Here is an 18,701-nt window from a genome sequence, read left to right on the forward strand (position 1 = left end):
GGGGACCCCCGGCCGCCTGGAGGGGCGGAAACCCGGGCGCCGGCCCCGCCCCGCCCGCCCCCTCCCTCCCCTCCGGGCCCCGAGCCGCCGGCCGGGACCGGACGAGACTGGGCAGGGAGGGCGGGCTCCCGGGGAGACTTCTCTCTTTCCGTTTCTCGATCCTCGGAAACTGTCGGGTCGGGGGGCTGCGCGCCCCACCCGACCCGCGGGGGTGGAAGCTGCACGTGTGCCGGGAGGGGGGCGAGGGCGGGGCGCACCCGCTCCGGGGACCCGGCGCCGGTGCTGTCGGCCAGGTTCTCGTCTGCGCGCCGCCCGCCCATCCACCCTGGGCCGGGCCGGAGGCCGAAGCCGCCCGCCCCGCGTCCCCCGCGCATTCCAGTCGCGCCACCGCCCGGCCACGGCGCGGACGCGGCTGGGGACAGATGGGGACGAGGCGGGACAGACGACGCGGCAGGCCCGGGCCAGCCAGCCACAGGGTCCCCCCAAAAGGAGAGTGGACCCCCTGCTAAGAAGTGGGACGGGCCGGCGGTGGGAAAGGGTCCCCTCGGAAAGAGCGTCCCCGCGTGAGCTGGGGCGCTTGGTGAGCCGGAGAGATTTCGAAGTGGACCCGGGGAAGCTGCCCCGTGGAGAACCGGGATTCACGGCCGCCTGCTCCTTAGGCTGCTCCTAATTGGGAGGTAATTTCGAGCGATAATTAAAGAATCCGGTTAGTTCAAGTATTGGAAGTTGGTTCTAGAGGGTCTCGGGTGACCTCGCATCGCCCCAGGCTGGGGAGGCAGAGCCAGGGCGAGGCCCGTCAGCGCTCTGCGCTCCTGGAAAGTATCGAAAGCACAGTTAGGGTGCAGAAACGATGGGGACCGAGGGCAGGTTGTCGGTCACGTGACTCGATCCAGACCCGGGGGTTGTCGGTCACGTGACTCGGTCCAGACTGAGAGGTGTGTCTCACTGCTACACACACACACATACACACACACGCACACGCACATCACCGCCTCCAGGTTTTACTCAGACTGCTCCAGTGACTTGCCCATATCAGACTTTCAAAGTTCATCCAAGTTTATCTTTACCTCCCATTTGCCTTGTGAACTGGGAAGAGAAGGTGTTTTCCACAACCTGGAGACCCCCCAACGTGGCGACAGTCAGTAAATGCTGGTAACTGATGGACTCACCACCTAGTCCGCAGGAGGGACCTGAGGGTAGAGGCTGAGGGAGCGGGCAGAGCTGAGTTCTGCCGTCCCCCACAAAGCCCCATTGAGGTCTCCCCCCACTCGCATCCTCCCTGGGCACACACCCCCTCTCCCACTGCCACTGGGCTGAGCAGAACCTCTGCGACCAGAGGGAAGGTGTTTTTATGCATCCAAGAAATCTGTCCTAGAAGCAATCAGGTCTTCTTTTCCCTGTTGCCTAGGAGACCTAACTTTGTGAGGCTGCTCTAAAGTTGTGCCAGGCACTCTGGTCACTAAAGAGAAGGAAGCTTTTTCCTGTCCGCAATATTTGTTTGTTAAAGAGACCTGGAACTAGAAAGTAAAAATAACAACTGCCCAAAAGTCACTAATCATTACAGAAATTCCGAGTAAAACACAACTGCCACTTTTTAATCCATTGCATTGATACAGATTTCTAAAAATCTATTAAAAGAAATTATCCAAAATCTGGAAATAAGACCAAAAGGATAGTGCTCCTTTCAACCTCGTATTGAAGCGTTGTTTAAAAGCCCAAGGATTACTTACTTTTCTAGGAGAATGTACTGTTGTTTGATGTTGCTATTTACTATTAATGAAAAGCTGAGTCTCTATAAGGTTATGTACCGACTTGTAGATTTGTGCCTGGTAGAGATGCAAATAATTTTTGTCCCAAAGAAAAGGTAACTTCAAAGGTTATAATGACTTCCCTGTAGGACATGAACCATGTTTATATCTAGCCTAGCAATCTTATTTTAATATAGGTTAAGGACTCTGTAAACCCATTTCCTCAAATGGTCTTTGAATCAGCTTTTTCATCTTACAAATGTCCTCATTAGTTAATGAGGTGAGTAAACTTTTGGCCCATGTGCATGCCATATTTGTAGAAAGATTTGAGAGTCATACGCAACTTTGGAAAATTATACTTGGGCAAGTCTGACAAGAACAGGAATTTTTGCCGGCTTATGGAGAGACACATATCCTCGCGCACTGACTCGGGGCGTCCGGGTTGGAAAAGGCTCTTTGGAAGGCAGTTTGGCCGTTGTTGTTGAAACTGAAAGTGCACAGCCCTTGTGACCCAACAATTCCTCTTCTAGGAATAAGTCCAGAGAAACATTTCCACACGGGCACTGAGAGAAATGCGCAGTGTTTGCCACGGTGAGAAAGTGGAAAGGACTTCAGTGGTCATCAAAAGTAGAATGGAATATAGACTGGATGAACAACAAGGTCCTAGTGTGTAGCACGGGGAACTATATTCAATATCCTGGGATAAACCATAATGGAAAAGAATATAAAAAAGAATGTATATATGTGTGTATAACTGAGTCACTTTGCTGTACTGTACTGCAGAAATTAACATTGTAAATCAACTATACTTCAATTAAAAAATACTTTAAAAAAGTGGAATGAATAAATTAGTGGCACATACATGTGATAGAATACTATACAGCCACAGAAGATGAATCAGTCCTAAAAGTATGGATAGATCTCAAAAACAAAATGTCAGTGGAAAAAAACTGTCAATGAAAATGACTATGGGTACAGCACAGTTATATGGATATATATGACAAAACAATACTAAATGGAAAGATACCTGCCAAATCCATCAAGGTGCCTATGGGGTAGTGAACAAAGTCAAGATGGGAAGATGTCAACAGGGACTTTTGCTTTATCTGTAGTGTTCTTGTATACATTTCTGAATTAAACGGATGCACGTATTACCTGTGTAACGTCTTAAGGGGGTATCTCGGTGCTGTGAGAGTTTGGAAGTCAAGAGCCAGAGTGTGCCCAGTGCTTGACTCTGGGAAGTGGGATTAGGTCCTAGTGAGGTTTTCTTCTCAGGCTTTTTCTGTTGCTTAAATATTAGATGATGATGATGATGAAAGAATCTCTGACATAAGTACTAGAACTTCTGACTTCTGGTCCAGCCCAGCCACCAAGTCCAATGTATCATCTCACACGGCGCGCCTGAACTCTCTTTGCCTGGATTTGCCTCTCCACGTATCAGAAATTGAACACAAAAATATAAGAAGCCCATGTCTGCTGTGAGGACAAATAAAATGATAGAGGGCAGGCAGTGTGCCGTTACACCTCTGAGAACCTGTGTTGCATAAACATCAGGAACAGACACAGAAAAGACGGGTGGTTTCAGGTTGTAAGTCGGGCTGACTGGGTAGCTCGGTGCCTGAGGCTACATAAAAGCTCTCTGGGTCACCTGCCTGTCTGCCAAGGTGGGTAGAATTACAAAGGTGTGTCCGAGGAGGAGCCCTGGTTGTAGGCAAGCGCTTGGGAAACCAGATACTTTAATCTGATTCTTAAGAGTAACAAATGGGAATAAAAGAAAGACTTCATGAAATTCAAGGCCTTTACTTTTGAAGGGATGATCATTTTTCTGTTTACTTTTCTTCTGTGGATGTTTTGTTTGGGCTTAGATTATTTTGTAAGCTTTGTCCTTGCTCCCTAACCCTCACAGTTAAGAAAAGAAAGAGCAAAGGTTGGTGGTCACTCCAGGTCACCCTCCATGTCCCCCTCGTTCTGCATCGGAAAACATGGTAGGAAGCTGGGGGCTCAAGCCAGGAGGTTAGACGGGGGTGGGGAGGCATTCCTGGCCGCAGCGGGGCCCTAACCCCACCGGTTCCACAATTCGTAACCACCCCACCCCCATGGTACCTCCGCCATATGCAAAGTTGGAGCTAAAACGTCTTTTCCATCACTGCCTGTGCTTGTGATGAGTTGGGTAAACTAGTTACAGGGGCACCGTGATTCTAAAAAATTTTTTATTGGAATATAGTTGATTTACAATGTTGTGTTACTTTCTGCCATACAGCAAAGTGACTCAGTTATACATATACATATATCCACTCTATTTTAGATTCTTTTCCCACATAGGTCATTACATAGTGTTGGGTAGAGTTCCCTGTGCTCTACAATAGGTCCTTATTAGTTATCTATTTTATATATAGTAGTGTGTATATGTCAGTCCCAATCTCCCAATTTATCTCCCCCCGCACCGTAACCGTAAGTTTGTCTTCTACATCTGTGACTCTATTTCTCTTTTGCAAATAAGTTCATTTGTACCATTTTTTAAGATTCCACATATAAGCGATATCATACATTTGTCTTTCTCTGTCTGACTTACTTCACTCAGTAGGACAGTCTCTAGGTCCGTCCATGTCGCTACAGAAGGCATTAGTTCGTTCCTTTTTATGGCTGAGTAATAATTCGCTTTGAGTTCCGCCCACAGGGAGGCGGGTCAGTGAAGGCCCTGCAAACATAGCTCTTCTTCGTCCCTCTTCAAATGAGGAGCAGTGGTGAGGCCTCAGCGCTGTGAATGTTTTTGGCACAGTGACCGGTCTGACTCTCCTGACAGCCCTCAGGGATGGGGAGGAGAACGGCCCCTGCAGATGAGGAAACGGGGCCTCCAAAAGGGGCTGAAGTGCTCCCAGACCCAGGGCTGGCCCCAGACCCAGGCCTCCCGGCTGATCCCACAGCCTCCTCTGGCTGTGGTCCAGCCGCACTGGCTTCCTCTGCTGGGTCCAAAGCATCTCCCATGCAGACGGTGGGTGTCAGGCTCGCAGGCCTGGCGGGCCTTACCTGCCGCAACGCCCCCCTGGACTGCGGAGTCCCACATCCTTTAGACCAGTGATTCTCAAGCCCTAATAGGCCTGTGAATCCCCTGGGAGCTTGTGAAAAAGCAGATCCTGATTCAGTGGCTGGGGCCTGAGAGTCTGCATTTCTGACAAGTTCCCAGGAGGCCCCAGAGCTCATTTTCTGCAGGCCGCTCTGAGTAGCAAGGCTGATTCTAGCCTCAACCAGACAGAGCAAGTCTGGTGTCAGGCCACCTGTTGTCCCATCTCATGGTGTCCTCATCGGTTCATGATCGTAACTAAGTTAATTATGTTTTCGTGGCTGGAATGTCATCTCCATGAGGACAGGGGCAATGCCTGACACAGTGCCTGGCACGTGGTAGATGCTCACTAAAATCTGTTGAATGAATAAAGTGAGTGAGGGAAACGAATGACTGAGCCACCCTGTTCCTCCCACCAAAACGACGCCGTCCCCCGATTCCCAGCAATGAGACATGTGGGAGGGTTTCAGAGTCTTATCATCAAATCCATATTTTCCTGGGGACCCAAATCCCAGGCATCAAACCATCTAAAAGGGGTTCATGGTGATCATCTCTTAGGAATGGGATTACAGACTTTCTATTTTCCTTTGCGCACTTTTCACGTTTTCCAAATTTAATGCAACAAGCGAGCATTGCTGCAGTAATTCAAAGGAAATTTAAAAGTTCATCTAAGCAGATTCTCTCTTCGTCACTTCTGCTTTATCACCACAGACGCTGAGCTGGCTGTACTGATCAGTCACTGTGTTCAGCGTCTCAGTTTCCAGACTATAAAGTAAGGTTGGGCTGCAGATGACCGCTGCGCCTCACTGGGGCGTGAATTCTCTCTGAATTTGTCTTTTCATCCATGTATTCCTTCTCATCCCTGTTACTTACAGGGAATCCTAATCTCATATCCGCTGACCTCACCTCTGTGGGCTCTTGCCACCCGGAATACCGTTCCACGATACCCCTTTTCTGAGGATGGAATTTGTTGCTTAAGGCCTGAGGAACAGACTTCCCCGCTGCAGCTGAGGTGTTTACATAAACTTAAGTCACCATTTTTTAACATGATACTGAAAAAACTCAATGAAAACCCAAGACTGTTTAAGACTATCTGTCTTAGTCACAGCACGAAATAATCCTGTTGGGAAGGGCTGCTGGAGTTTTACACTTTTCAGTGTAAAATGTTTTTTACATTTACATAGTGTAAAACATTACGTTACAGTAAATAGTGATCACTTAACTGTAGTGAATGTTGGTTGTAAAGTTATTCATGCTCCTGGGGGTAGCGATGTTCTCCTGGATGTATCTGCATCGGTTGCATCTCACAACCCAGAGTCTAGACTGGTACCCTGGGCACATTGCGTTCTATGAGTGAATGAAAAGGAGACGAAGGTACTTCCGGCTTGTTCAAGAAATCAACGGGGGAGGTTTGGGTCGATGTTCACGTCCTTTGACATCCGCTCACGTCTATATGCCCCAGCCTCCCGTCAATTTTGTGCAGCTTACATATCCACTCGCACCATCGGCCACTTAGCACGAGGTGAGCGAGAATTCCTAGGTAAAAAGACTAAGGCTGAATCCCACTGCCCCTCACTTTATGCACTAGATGTTTCTGAAAAGATGTGGACTAAGTAAGTGTCTATAACTTTGATTAAAAGGAGCAGAAATTTGTAAAGGGCGGATGTATTTGGCCACTCAGTGTCACCCACATAGAGGGGCTTGATTTGTCCCCAACGGCATTGCTGAGTAGCAAGGACCTACTTTGGGGGGAAATTATATGATTTGGGCCATTTAAGAAAGGAAATATGGGGCAGTCCTGGGGCTCAGCAGGTGTTTGGAGAGGTGGGCATCCTGTCCACAGCAGAGGGCAGGCAGGGGTCCATGAGGCTCCTGAGCCGGTGAGGACAGAACGAGCAGCTCCTCACCACCTGCAATCCCACGTGGTGTGGCTTCCACGGGCAGCGCGTGCCGGCTGCCATTTGTCCTCCGGATTCCCACTTCACTTCGCGCCCACCTTCCAGAGCATCCCTACTGCCACGCTCCCGGCCACACCCCCCAGGTGACAGCCTCTTCCTTTCCCCTCTTTCCAAGGCATAAACTCTTTCTCCTGCCCCACTGTGTCCTTCCTTTTGGAATCTCAAGAACATCCTTCTGGGGCGGGAGACCCTTGTTTATTTCCCTTTGCCATCTCGACACGACAATTCTGGTTCATCCTGAGGGTGAGTCTAAGGAAATGGGAGGAAATGTCCATCAAGATCATGTTTGAAGTTATCATACACAGGAGTCACAGGTGACCCTCCTTTCTGAGGCAGATTCCCACATCCTGATTTCCTCTTTGGCATTTGTGGGCATTTGTATTTTCATTCCCACATGGGCTCAGTGCAGGCAAGGCCGTGTTCATAGAGCCTCTGATTTCAGTCTTCTCTCTGACTCTCTGATCAGCCTGGATGTTGACTTCCACGTGGCAGCCCCAGTGACTTCACTCGGTTGTCTGCACATCCCAAGTATTTCAGCTAATTGCCAACTTTCTGCTATCCGTTATCTCAGGACCGTGAGTACCTCACCAATGGGGCTTAAACAGGCACAAAGCATTCAGTGATCTGAAACCAGAAAAAATGCTCAGGGCAACGGCACAAATGCCCACCTCGCGGTTCAAGGAGTTGACTTTTATAGAAGTAAGTACATTTGCATTAGTTGTTACGATGAATTGTTCTGACACTCACCCAGACAGGAAAATAATGGAAGTTTCTTTTCCCAAGTGCTCCTGAACTCAAACATTCCAAATGACCTGGCCTCAGCTGGCCCAGAGCAGAAGTCATAAGATTGAAAAAATTAGTAAATAAATTTTTAAAGAGATGGAGGAACCACTGCTTTCCGAAAACATCCGATTCGGGCCAGTGATTGAAGATGAGCTCAGGATATGTGGAACGTTTGCTTCCTCCTTACTTAAAATTGCTTAAGTTGCTTATATTGACCCTCAGTGAGAAGAGAGTGTGTGTGTGGAAAGTTCATGCTTGAGGGACCTTCTCTCCACCATCACCTCCCCAGATATATATTATATATATATATATATATATATATATATATATATATATATATATATATATACATACACATATATTCTAGAAAACCAGTGCTAGTCTGATGACCAACTCTGGGCTGAGCTGCAGTTTAGAAGGCAAGCAATTGCAGACTGCTCTGTCAAGCTTTGCTCTTTGTTAATAATCTATTTAAAGTTCAGCCCACCGGCACCTCCTTTGAGTCTGATTATACTCGTAACCCTCCAAGTTCAATGTCAGCAGATCCAGATCTGACAGTAAGTGAGGCTGCTTTCTGGGTTTGCTAAGTGTACACGTTTGAAGGACAGACTCCACCCAAAGCAGCTGCCGTGGTGGAGCCCACACTGTCCCTTGCAGGATGGTGTTATTAAAGGCCGTCTCCCTGGGAGAACTGGTCTACCTGCGTGGCGGTATGGACCTGTTCCAGGCAAACGGCCAAGGTCTGCGTGATCTCCACATACTTCACCCCCGTAACCATGACCTCCTAGAGTTAGGCACTGTCTAGTCTTCAATGACAATAGCTCTTGGTGATTAATTTTGCTGCTTTTGGTCGCTTTCAGGGAAACGGGTTTTGACATGTAGTCAGTATCTTTCAAATTGAGAGCAAATGGAATTGAGGAGACTCTTTTCCAATTTATCCCAACAATTTAAAGTCCCATGTTAGAAAAATGCAATTCTGCCTGGAATACAAACACATACCAAGGGTTCAATTACTTATTATAACCACTTCATTCCAAAAAGTGTTCGAAGTGGCTTCCAAAACAACGAATAAAAGAATGAAATTGACAGCTAAGGATTTGGGGCAGAAACCGAGCATACCTAAATCACCTCATTTTCCCATTGCTCTGGCTGTTCATTTCACCCCAAGAGGCATAAGTAATGAGGAAGGATGACCATCTGGGGAAAATGACATGGAATCTGGGAATACCCTGTTTAAGTCATAGGCTCACAGGAAAACAAATAGGCCTAAAGTGTGTTATTTAGACCATTTTTTACACCGTTTAACTGTTATATGCAAATCTAGAATTAAAAGCATTTTAATAAGGTGGGTAAAAATATTTACACATATTCGAAATGATCACGCATTAGATGCTCCATCGTACAGGAAGCTTGCACCGTCCACCTCCTTCTGCCTGCAAGGTTTGTTCCTTAATAGCTGAACTTTTCCTCTGAATTGGCTCCCAGCTGGGAGCAACAGTCAGTGTTTTCAAACAAAAGGCACTTCCAGGAACTCTTAAGTCAAAGAACTGGTCCAGAATTCTTTCAGTTGTGGGGAGTGGGCAGGAGGGAACTTTTCTGTCTCCTCTGGATCCAGTACTTGGTGGTCCCCTGCTTTTTTAGTGAAACAACAAAATGGCCGGAAAACACTTTAAAAAATGTTTCTATGACAACGTGGTATGAATGAGCACACTTCCTAAGGAAATGAAACTCCTAAAAGTTTCTGTGACTTTATTGGTGATCTCAAGAGAAGGCTTTTTTTGTTTGGTTGGTTTTTTGTTTTTTTCTTTTCAGTTCACTGATTACAAATCCAGGTTCAAAACTTATGACTCTTTACCCAATTAAGCAGTTATTTTTTTTAACGTGTCATTTTTTTCACCCCTCTAATTTAATTTTTTTAAATATTCATCAACACAATCTCTCTTTCCTTGTAAAAGTCCCTCTTTGTCACATGTCCATCTATTTTCACCACTCACGCCTTCACTGATTCAACAGATTTTTTATTGCCGGGTCATAAATCTAGTGAGAACAGCACCAAAATTAGCAGGAATTTGTCTGAACTTTTGGTGCTTCTTCAGAAAAGGTAAACAATCCCTCTGGATCTTGAGAAGTAACCAGGTGGTCTGGGTTTTCCTTTATGTTTTTTATTTTTATTTATTTTAAAATTTTCTTGAAATGTAGTTGATTTACAATGTGTTAATTTCTGCTGTACAGCGAAGTGACTCAGTTATACATATATATGTATATTCTTTTTCATATTCTTTTCCATTATGGTTTATCACAGGATATTGACTATAGTTCCCCATGCTATACAGTAGGACCTTGTTGTTTATCCATCTTATATATACTAGTTTGCATCTGCTAATCACAAACTCCCAGCCCTTCCCTCCCCCAGCCCCACCCCCTTGGCAACCACAAGTCTGTTCTCTATGTCTGTGAGTCTTCCTTTATGTTTTTTAAATTTAGATTTGTTAGCCCAAGAGATCAGGAATTCCTGGCTCTTGAGGACTGGGAGAGAGGGAAGATGATATTCCAGAAGCTGGTCAGGTACCTCTGATGAGTTCATCTATCAATTTTTAATGCCACCAGGGTTTAATTTCAAAGTGGAAGAAATTTGTGGCAGACTGGAAGCAGTAGCTGCCGCATCCCTGACTGTAATCGGTGTGAGCTCTTTAGAGCCCTGTTTCATTTTTAGTAGATGGCCGTGCTGTCTATTCCTTTTCTAGAATGCACCCTGGAGATAAGGCTTGGGGTATTAGCTGCACACCCAGACATCAGACCATTCATTTCTGCACCACTTTTTCTCCCCCATTTTAAGGGACCTTTCTCTGTGGTAATGAGCTCACTTACAGATTGATATCTCTAGGGGCCCCCGTGTGGGACCTGTGTAGTAAATTTAGAGCAGCACATTCAACTTGTCATAGCAAATACCTCCTGTTCTCTTTATAAAATTCACATACACATGTCTTGTCCTGGATTTAGTTAGCTTGTTGACTAGGGGAAACACTCATCAAGGAGAGAAGCTATGGATATGTCACTTTATGAACAGGAATGTCCCAATCTTCCAATTTCAATCTTCCGATGAAAAGAATGATCACCGCGTGGTAAACTTTTGCTGTAAGAGTTTTGCTGAAATGCACCACTAATTTTCAGCAGTCAAGAGCATTGTGTCTGAAAGAAAGGAAGAGATAGAAAAACACAGTCAGCTCTCACAATAGATTGAGTGTAACTGTGCGAACGACGAGGATAAAGATGAAAATAACCGTCTCCTTCTTTCCCCCCTTTTCACCCTAGTGTGCCGTATGTTTGCATCTTCAGTGCCAGGCGGGGGTCTTTCCCAGGTGCCTCCGCAGAGCCAGCCATCCATGTCCTGCACAGCCAGGCATCCCCTCAGGGGCACAGTTCTGGAGCAGTCACACCTTCTCTTTAAGGAACACAAAGACCTCGAGATTGCTTTCTTTCTATTTTGCATCACTTCCCTGACTAATACAGACACACTGTATTTGCATAACATATTTTTGGTCCGCATGGGACCCCACCTCCGGCTTCCTGAATATGCATTTTACTCTGTGCGATGTCTGAATGTTGCACCTCTGATCTCATTACCAGCCTGTGTGCTTCCGCTGAGTTTTTCTCCAGGCTTTAGAACCGCACCTCCAATTTGCAAGCTGAGCTAATGATTACATTTTCATCTCTGAAAGATGTTAAATGAAAGCATGCCTTGTGGGGAGAATAAATCAAAGATCTCAGCATGAGTGGCCCCTACCCGCAGCCCAACGTCTCTGCTTGCTCAGTGGAGGCTGGAGAATAAACTCCCCTTTCTCTCGAACATTCGTCTTCGCCCAGAGAAACTTGCAGGAACTATGCTCTTAATGTAGCATTGTTTAGCCCCCTTCACCAAGACGCTCTCATTTGATCAGCCCAGAGAATAACCATTTCGCAGCCTTGGAGACAGAGTTCAGTGATTGAAGTGCCAGCCGACTGAAACGGCATGGGACCCCAGATAGCTGGGATCGATGAAGAAACCGTCCATCCCTAAAAGAATAGGACAACAGACAGGTTGCAGTTGCAAAAACTACAATCAGAATTTCGCTGAAGTAGGTCAAAGGCAGAGCCAAAATCCCTCTTCCAAGTCATTTCCATTTCTTTGCGTTCTCACTTAGGGTTAGCTGCTTTGGGGCCAAATGCTTTGCCCAAATGATTTTGTTTAACCCTTAGCACAATCCTTGGAGGTTGATTTTTTTTTTTTTTTTTTTTATCCTCATTATACAGATGAGGAGCCAGAGGCAAATGAGTTTCTCTAGGTTCCACGGTAAGGGACGGATCAGAGTCGAGTCACTGGGTCTGTGGGTTTGCAGTAATGTGCAGGTTCAACTGTCACCCAATCCTGGGTCTATCCATCCCTTCAGTGTCTTCAGGCAGGTTTTCTAAGACCTTCCAGGGCAAGACCACACTCACATCAAACCTCCTTCTGCCAACTATGTGCTTTGCCAGCTGACACTTCCTTTTATGGCTTTTTTTTTGCCTCGGGACCTGCTTTCTGACAAGATGGGCGTTTTCTACACCAGGCTCATCCCCAGAATCGTCTGGGATGCTTATTAAAAATAGAAGTGCCCCCCCCCCCAAGAAATAGAGGTGCCCCAGCATCTCTTGGAGACTCTGATTCATGGAGCCGGGGGTGGGCAGGGGCCCAGAAGTTTCTTTGTGTAATTCTGATAAATAATCAAGTTGGGGAAGAGATGCCATTTCCCCAAAGTTTTTGACCCAAGCACCCCTTTCATGTAATATATAATCTGAAAATTCCTTCAAAATTAAAAAAGTCCTTCAAAATTAAAAAAAATTTTTACATGATGTTAGCCAAAAGTCATTTTAATTTTAGTATCTTATTTCAGATCAGTATATCAAAGGATGTCATAAAGTATTTCTAATGTAATATTAATGATGATCATAATTTGTAAGATGCATTTTTACTTTTTCTCCCTTCACGAGTGGCTTGTGATATGTAACATACTTTAATTTTATACAAAAAGCAACACAGAATTTTTTGGCAAACCAATTTTTAAGTGATTTTTATACTGTGTTTGGTTTGGGCAAACAACAAATATTACAATGCAGCTTGAAATTTAACCACGTTAAGGGCATCAAAAGTGGACCATGGACTTAAGTTTTAAAGAATTTTCAGATTTTGTTTCAAAATGATAAGATAAGGGAGAGGGTGTTTCTTTTGTTAAACTTTAATTTCAATAAATGGAAAAGCAATTGGATACAATGATTACTGTTTTTTCTCTTTTAGACAATGGTTTGGAGATACTGAACTGACATCCTGTAAGAATTTCAATTTATTGAACATAACTGGTAAAATTTTGGAACCGTATGTGAGGAATGATTGTTATTTTCTTCATAAACTTGGATTTAAATGTCCGTATTCCAAATGCTTTGTTGATTTCACCAATGGCCCATTGCGGGCATGAATCACACAGTGTAAAACTAAGATGAAAATTCACGTAAATGTTGTCAGGAGAGGCAGCGCGGCCAGCTGTTCTCAGCGAACTGGGTGACAAAGTCCCATCCCTCCTCCACGCCCGCCACGGGGCCTCCCTCATGAGTTCTCAGAGCTGCAAGCTGCCCAGTAGTAAAGGGGAAATCTCTGAATAGCTGTTTGGTTCATTTATGATTTTAAAAGGAAAGTAGCAGCAGGTGCTGGCAGCACCTCCATGACGTGACCCTCTGGAACAGGTTCAGAGATGCTCCTGGGACCGGGAAGGGGTCGGGAGGCTCTGCGGCTCCTGGTACCTCAGCCAGGTTCTCAGTCCCGACCGCCCATCAGAGTCATCGGGGCAACTTTTAAAAAAGGGATGCCCAGGCCCAGCGCAGCCCGTTAACCAGACTCTTTGGTGGAAGCTTCCAGTGTCAGGATCAATCTCCGCAGGTGATTCTTACGTGTGGCCGTGAACCAGCAGCCCAAGGGGCTGAATCGGACACTGTGACAGGCTTAGCGGTGGAAGGAGTTTGGGGGCAATTAGGCCTAAGGCCTGAAACCCCATCAGGATCCTGGCCTTCTCCCCAATGCTCCGTGTCTTCAAGGAGTCCACAGCGGCTTAAGGAAAGCGCACACGCCCAAAAAAGCATTCTGCCTGAAGGATTTTGAAACTTGCCTGCAAGTTACTGTGAAAGCTGACACCTTTGCAAATGCAGGTTTTGGAGGCCACGCCCACATCACTGTCACTGTCACCACCACCCCCGCCAGTACAGAGCGCTCCCCAGGTCCTGCCTGAGGACAGTGCCTTACAGGAGACGCAAGCTCCACCCACACGCGTTCCTGAGCGCTGGCTCTGTGCCCGGCCTCACACTGACCACTGACAACACGCAGGTGAAGCTGCGGCCCTGCCCCAAGGGCCTCCATCCAGTCGGGGACAGACGCGCAGATCAGGGGTCACAGCCGCCATGCTGAGAGCCGAGATGGGGGTGCCGACGGCATCCTCACCCCTGCCACCGTCCCAGAGGTGACAAGGGTGCGGAGCCGGCATTTGCGCAATTTCACCTTCTTTGTACATTCAAATATATTCTATAGAAACCTATAGAATACATAAAAGTATCTATAACACATCTATTTCGTGCATGTCTGTGTATGTGGACCTGTGTGGGTGTGTATATATACAGCTTTTGTTGTTGTCTACAGAACAGACGGACAACCGCAAAGTATTCCATGGAAAACTTCCTTCCACTGCAAGTAATGGGCTTATTTCAAATGGTGCCTAAACGTGTCATCTTTGGACCGGGGGCTCGTGGGAGAAGAGGCTGGGTAAGTGGGTTGGAGCTAACGTGGGAGCTTTGCATGCCAGGCAGGGCATTGTTTGGAGGTGTTATTCTGAATGTTATGGAGAGCTGTGTGTGTGTGCATGTGTGTACGTGTGAGCTGGGGGAGGGTGGTTGTGTATGGGTGTGTCAGGTGTATGTCGTGTGGGTGAGTGTGTGTACACGTGCGCTGGGGGAGGGTGGTTGTGTATGAGTGTGTCGGGTGTATGTCGTGTGGGTGAGTGTGTGTACACGTGCGCTGGGGGAGAGTGGTTGTGTATGGGTGTAACGGGTGTATGTCGTGTGGGTGAGTGTGTGTACATGTGCGCTGGGGAAGGGTGGTTGTGTATGTGTGTGTCGGGTGTATGTCGTGTGGGTGAGTGTGTGTGCACATGCACTGGGGGAGGGTGGTTGTGTATGGGTGTGTCGGGTGTATGTCGTGTGGGTGAGTGTGTGTGCACGTGTGCTGGGGGAGGGTGGTTGTGTATGTGTGTGTTGGGTGTGTGTCGGGTGTATGTCGTGTGGGTGAGTGTGTGTACACATGCGCTGGGGGAGGGTGGTTGTGTGTGTGTGTGTCGGGTGTATGTTGTGTGGGTGAGTGTGTGTGCACGTGCGCTGGGGGAGAGTGGTTGTATCTGGGTGTGTCGGGTGTATGTCGTGTGGGTGAGTGGCGTGTGGTGTGTGTGTGTGCATGCCCAGGCACGTGTGTTGAGAGCATGTGTGATGTGAGCAGACCTACCCTGGGAGCCCCCGGTAGCAGCTGTGCTCTACGCTATTGGGGGACAGTCTCTGGTGGGGCAGGGCGGGCAGGTAGGAGTCCGTTGAGTCAGAAAGTCCGCTTGGAAACAGAAGGAAAGGGGCGGGAGAGGGAACGTGGAAAAGGGACTGATGTCAGGTTTGGCACCGACCAGACGCGGGGCCTGGGGGAGGGTAGCAGGGCCGTGAGCTGTGCTCCTGCCTGATGGTACCTCTGATGGGGGAGGGGCACCCGAGGGGATGGGAGAGCCCCTGAGCTCAGGTGGGGCTTGGTTGAGTCTGAGATGGCGAACTTTCGGCTCAAGGGAAATTGGAGCTCCGGACACTAGTTCAGAGATCGTCTAAGAGAGAGGACAGGACGGGGAGGGAAACGCGAGGAGCAGGAGGGGCCTGAGGGGGAGCTGCCCAGGGCAGCGGTTCTGGCTCTGGGGCCCCGTCGGGCCAGCTCACTGTCCTTTGGATGTGATGGAGGGAGTAGTCAGGCCCCTGAACCGGCCGAGAAAGTAAGGGAAGATGCAGAGCTGCCGAGCTGCCCTGAAGACCCCCAGGACAGCAGGGGCTGTGGGTCAGAGCCTGCGGGGCCTGCTGGGGTTTCTCTGGCTCTGTGCCTCGGGGGGACCCACATCAGGGCCCTCGAGGTGCCCCCCGCAGCAGCAGCTTCCCTCAAGGGCCTGGGGGTGATGGCCCTGATGCCCTGAGGGCCGCCCCTCTTCTCCGGAGGGGTGCACTCTGCTGATTTATTCAACACAGAATTCGGGAGACAGCCTCTTTTGTCAGCTCTTTTCTCCTCCAAGTAAATAGATCAGTAAGTGACGATTGCCAGCAGGGCAGGAAGAAAGCTTCCGCAGCCTCCCAGCCTCCCGTAGGACCCCCTCCACCACGGAAAGCTGGTCGGGAAAGCGGCTTTGGGGGTTTGCTTCATTTTCCCGTCACCAACATGTAATTTTCATGCAGCAGCTTGAAGTTCCTTCTAAGAGAACAGAATGAGGTGGAGTCAGCAAGACGTGTGAGTACACGCAGCTCGACGCTGCCAGACGTGGAGGTGGGAGGGCAGGGGGAGCCGCCAAAGCCTCAGGAAGCTCGTCCTGCCCAGGCCGCCCGCTTGGCACGAAAACAGAGCCTTTCTGTACCAGAAAGGCTGTCTGAGTCTGAGTTAACCCAGTTCAGCCGACTTTCATCCCTCACTCATAACTGAAATCGGTGTCTGTGTTTGAAACCACATTCACGTTAACTTATTATTTCTATACGCCATCCAGGCATGAACCTCTCGTGGCCTCACAGTGAGTGTGTGTATATAAGTGTGTATGTGAGTGTGTGTGTGTGTCTAGGTGTGTGTGTGAGTGTGTGTGAGACACTTTATCTCTCACACTGCCCACAGCTCTGGACACCAGCAGCCCCGTCCTGCTGGACAAGCTGAGCTTTGGGTACCAGTACAAGGCCCAGGACTGCGTCCCCCGGTGGGTGTGGAGTAGTGGGTCCTCGGGTACGACGTTCCCCTCACTCCAGCCATGGTTTCCAGCCCCTAATCGCCTCTGCCCTGGAAAACGTGCTGTGCAAGGCAGTATTTCGGTATCTGACAAACTGCACTAATTTGTGTCTTAATTAATCCTGTAAACCACCTTTACGGTCCTTGCCTCCCATCCTGCATGTCCAAACCAGCCTGAGGTTACTCCGGTGTCTGCATTTGACGGTAAACAGCGATGGCTCTCCTTCTTAAAATGCTAAGTATGCATTATTTTTGAGCTCACCACGTTGATACGACCTGAAGTGCACTGCGGCGATGGAGCTGCCGCTCTGCAGGGTCCGCTCAGGCGGGACAAGCCTGCCCTTGGCCAAGCGGTGAGCTCCCTCCAACGGTTGGTCGTTCCGGTTCCAGCCGGCACTTGTCACGAACCATCTTTCCTAGGTGCGTGTTCGCCAGGAAGCTTTCCAAAGCCCTGTGTGATTCACCCCACTGGCACAGAGCCAAGAGCACTTCCGTGCCAGGAGGCTGCCGCCCCCTGTTTGCTTATTGCCAGGGTGGTCTCACTTCTGCACGGCGGGTGAGCATCTGAAACTCATCTGCCGGGGCCCAGGGCTCCGCTGGGTCGTGGTGGAAGGGCCCTGAGAGGCTCAGGCCAGCGTACTCTGCACCTGTGGATCTCCTAGCTGTCATTATTTTCTCTTCTGTTTGTTCTTACCTGAAACCATCAACACAAATGGAACTTTTACCGCAAAATATACCACAACATGCAAGGCAGGGGCACCCAAGGGTCAGCTTGGGCGTTGGCTGAGGAGGGTTCCAGCGGCTCTCAGCTGTGCCGGGTGACCCCTTAGATGCAGCTCATGGAGAGATCTGGGGGTGCTAGGGGAGGGGCCAGGGAGGCCAGGGCACCAAGGGGGCCCATGGCTAATTACCCGCCAGTCTGGAAGCTTTGCAATGCATAGCAGTCTCTGTGGCCTTCCTGGAACGTGGTGGGACACTTCCGCATTGATGTTAACCAAGCTTCTGTCCCCTTCACTCCCTGACCCCTTCCCATCTAAGATGTCTTCCAAGCAACTGAATTGATCCAGGAGCTCTGCACAGAGATAGAAGGTGCAAATATGAATGAACACGCCCTCACCTGCACGCACAGGTAAGTGGAGGGGCAGGACTCACTCACACAGCACGAGCTGACCGGGGGCCAAGGTCGCTGGGTCGTGTTTTACAGCTGTTGCGAATGACGCTGCTGTGAACTCTGGTGCACAAATACCTACTCAAGACGCTGCTTCCACTTCTTTGGGACACATATGCCTGGAAGTGGAATTGCTGGATCATACGGGAATTCTTTGCTTATTTTTTAAGGAACCTCCATACCGTTATCTCAAGTGGCTGCACCATTTTCTGTCCCAACCAGCAGTGCACAAGGGTCACAATTTCTCCAAATCCTCACCAACACAAGTGATTTTCTGGTTTTTGATTGTGGACATCCTAACAGGTGTGAGGTGGTATCTCGTTGTGGCTTTGATTTGCATTATCCTGATAACTAGTACAGAGACTTTTAAACTCCGCCCATTTTATTTATTAATTTACTAGGGCACAGAAGAGTTGGCAGAGTAGCTGCAGCACCCAGACTCAGTTACTGAGTACAAGTCGCAGCCCCCATGACACCTGGCCCCCGAACACCTCAGCAGGCGTCGTTCTGAGGCTTTGAACCTTGGCCTGTTGGTTTGTTCCAAACAGCGATGCAGTCTCGGGTCCCGTGGATCAGGTTTGAGCATCACTTCCAGGTAGCACTGCTGTTCTTGACCCACTTGGAGTTTCTGCACAAGCAGCTTCCGATTTTCTAATAAACTGTAAACTCTCACTGGTGCCTTGCCTTGGGTGGTCCCCCAACGGACCTGAGCGGTGCAACTCATGCTATCACGTCCCCCCTCCCCACCCCCCAAGAAACTTCCGAAGGACTCCATCTGGCGTTCAGCATCTTTACGTTTGTTCTTCTTGTAAATATGTTCTGCAGTGAAATTAAGGTTAGGCTTTCTGATCACGGGATCCTTCCCGACTCCCGCGGTCATCCGTCCTTTCTGGATTAGTGACATGTAGGCATTTCCATGTCCTCCTGG

The 18,701-nt window shown here is 48.5% G+C and overlaps 1 long non-coding RNA gene across 3 annotated transcripts; it reads left to right on the top strand.

Annotated features, from left to right (window-relative positions):
* The first annotated feature begins 167 nt into the window (after positions 1–167).
* Positions 168–17,732, top strand: LOC309637916. 3 transcript variants are annotated; one of them, XR_014250858.1, is made up of 4 exons: positions 168–677; positions 12,862–14,370; positions 16,077–16,125; positions 17,644–17,732. It is a non-coding gene; the product is annotated as an uncharacterized lncRNA (long non-coding RNA). The 3 variants fall into 3 exon arrangements; XR_014250857.1 differs by having other exon boundaries at positions 12,862–16,125; XR_014250859.1 differs by lacking the exon at positions 17,644–17,732 and having other exon boundaries at positions 16,074–16,861.
* The last annotated feature ends 969 nt before the right edge of the window (positions 17,733–18,701 follow it).

Source organism: Balaenoptera physalus (assembly GCF_965194825.1).
Source record: "Balaenoptera physalus genome assembly, chromosome: 11".
Taxonomy (NCBI): Eukaryota; Metazoa; Chordata; class Mammalia; order Artiodactyla; family Balaenopteridae; genus Balaenoptera; species Balaenoptera physalus.